The sequence below is a fragment of the Chinchilla lanigera genome, unplaced genomic scaffold, assembly GCF_000276665.1.
Source record: "Chinchilla lanigera isolate Chin_1 unplaced genomic scaffold, ChiLan1.0 scaffold00166, whole genome shotgun sequence".
NCBI classification, from domain to species: domain Eukaryota; kingdom Metazoa; phylum Chordata; class Mammalia; order Rodentia; family Chinchillidae; genus Chinchilla; species Chinchilla lanigera.
Window position 1 is genome coordinate 825,794 of NW_004955567.1, and position 2,861 is coordinate 828,654.

Sequence of the window (2,861 nt, forward strand, 5' to 3'; positions counted from 1 at the left end):
TGGTGGTGGTGGTGATGGTGATCGTGATGAAGGTCGCTAATAATTGTATGGTACTTACTATGTGCCACACAGTGTCCCAAGTATTTCTGCATTAACCCATAATGAGTTAGTGCTTGCTCACAATGAGCATTAACGCAAACCTCCCACACCAATCAGAGGTCAGTGCTATCCCATCCTCACCTTTCAGATGAGGGAACTGAGGCACAGAGCAGTAAAGGGACTTGACCGATGTCCCCTTTTCTGTAAGTGCTGAGAGCCTCAGCCTGGGAGGTCTCGGAGCCAACTCTGAGCAGATGGGAGTCCCTCAACCCCCTCCCTGCCCAGCCTCCTTCCTACAAGACACCCGGGCTGGCTGAGGCCAAAATGCCTCCCCCATGGCCACGCCCAGCATGGAGGAGGGTGGTCTCCCAGGAGTCTAGCCCTGTGCTCTGGGGGTGGCCCTCTGGCTCCTTGTGCGCCCCTCCCATCTTTGCAACCCCAGGGTTCCCCTCCTATGCCACCCCACCAGCCCTGGGCCACTGAGTCCCCTCAGCCACTGGCTGTGCAGGCGGCTCCACCCCTGCAGGGCTCCCTGTGCCCCAGGGACCTGGGCCGCCCCTGCTGTGGCCTCAGGCAGCCCAGGCTGAGACGCCAGGTGTGTGGGCTGCCCACTTCTCATCGTGGGCCTCTGCAAACTGCAGAAAGGCGGGGGGCTGTCCCAGAGCCCCAGCAGCTGCAGCTTCTCAGCCTCCCCTGGGAACGCGCTAGAAAAACATGCTCTGCAGCCCAACCACAAATTGGGTCTCTGGCCAGGCCCGGGCTCTACAGCCCCTGCAGGAGATTCCAGCAACCCGGTGGTCACTTGGGTTTTCCTGCTGATAACATCAGGCATTTTCCCTTCATGTGTTTTCTGAAATAGCTTAAAATACACCACAAACATCATGACCCTCCGTCCTAAATGCTAAGCGCCATCTGTCCTCAGTTTGTTCAAGTTAAGGCTCTATCAAGGATCAGGCATTGCATCTGGTCGTCAGGACTCCTGAGTCAGTCATTCAGTGTCTCTGTCTCTCTCTCTGTTTCTCTCTCCCTCGCTCCCTCCCTCTCATTGAATCGATTTACGAAAGTTTTCCCTGGGTCAATAAAAGGATAAATATCTTCACATCTTCCTTGGAATAAAATCTTTTTCCCTTTTATTACTATTACTAGTTTTGGTATCAGGAGTCAAACTCAAGACCTTGCGCTTGCCAGGCAGGCGCTGCACTGCTGAGCTACATCCCTGGCCCCTCTGCTTTCATTTTTTGAGGCAAAGTCTTGGGGCTGCGGATGCGGCTCAGTGGTAGAGCTCTTGCCTTGCATGCACAAGGGCCTGGGTTCAGTCCCCAGCATCACCAAGAAAAGACTAAAGTCTTGCTAAGTACTCCAGGCTGGCTTTGAACTTGCAGTCCTCCTGCCTCAGCTTCCAGAGTGCTGGGATTCCAGGCAGGTGCCACCACCCCAACCCAACATAGTTTTAGAGCACTAAGTATCATTTGCTTATTGAAGCCTCAGAACATTTTTTAATTGTGGTAACATACACTTGGCCTGTGACTCGCCACTCTGAAGTGTAGGACTCATGGCCTTCCGCACACCCTGCCTGGCACACCTCCCTCACCCCAGTGGGCAACTCACCCCCACGCTGGGAAACCACCAACTGCTTCCTGTCTCCAGGCATCTGCCCATCTGAGCCTTTCATCCAAATGGAATCAGAGTGTCGGATAGAATTTAAACCAGCCTTTTATGGAGTTTAGCACAAAACACTCTCTCTCTGTCTCACACACACACACACACACACACACACACACACACACAGAGTCAGCGTAGCTCAGCAGTTTCCCAGAGGGAACGCGCCAGTGTAATTAACACTTAGATCTAGGAACAAGCCTCGATGTCCTGCCTTCTCCTCACAGATCAGCGAAGCTGTCTCTGTCTGTTTGAAAGGCTGGGATGGAACCCAAGGCCTTGGCAGTGAGCCACGTATATATTATCTTGATACAAGGTCTCGCTAAATGGCCCAGACTGGTCTTAAATTTGCAATCCTCCTCCCTCAGCTTCCAGAGGGCTGGGGTCACCGGTGTGTACGACCATGCCCTGCTGTACCTTCAGGCCCCTGCCAGGAGAGGAGGTCTACCTTAACTCAGTTTCATGAGACCTGGGCTTTTAAAAAAAAATTTTTTTAAGCCAGGCATGGTGGTGCATGCCTGTAATCCCAGCACTCGGGAGGCTGAGGCAGGAGGATCCATGTGAGTTCAAGGCCAGCCTGGGCTACAAAGTGAGCTCAAGGCCGGCCTGAACTGCATAGCAAGTCCCTTTCTCAGAAAGACAAAAAAAATAAAAAATTTAAAACAGGGTCTCACTAAGCTGCCCAGGCTGAGCCCCAGCTTGCGCCAGGTGCTCCCAGAGTGCCGGGATGCCATTGTGCACCACCGTGTTTGAACTGTTTGAGTGAATCACAAAGCACTGCTTGTGTCTGCTCTCGGGGCTTGTGTGACTCTGCTGGAGCCATGGAGCAGGCAGCTTAACCAGCAGAACTGTGCTGGACAGGGTCATAATCTACAGTGTCAAAATGTACCCAGTGCTGCACTGGGTGAGCTGCCTTGTGCAGTGCACAACCCCTACAGATGGTCAGTGCTTCCCCATGCACTGAATCAGACACAGTAAATTGTCAGACTCAAGAAAATGGGGCCCAGGGACAGATAGGCACGAAGAAGCAACACGGGCATGGAAACAGGGATTAAGCCAGGTGTGGCAGCGCACGCCTGTAATCCCAGCACTTGGGAGGCTGAGGCAGGAGAATCGTTGCGAGTTTGAGACCAGCCTGGGCTACAAAGTGAGCTCAAGGCCAG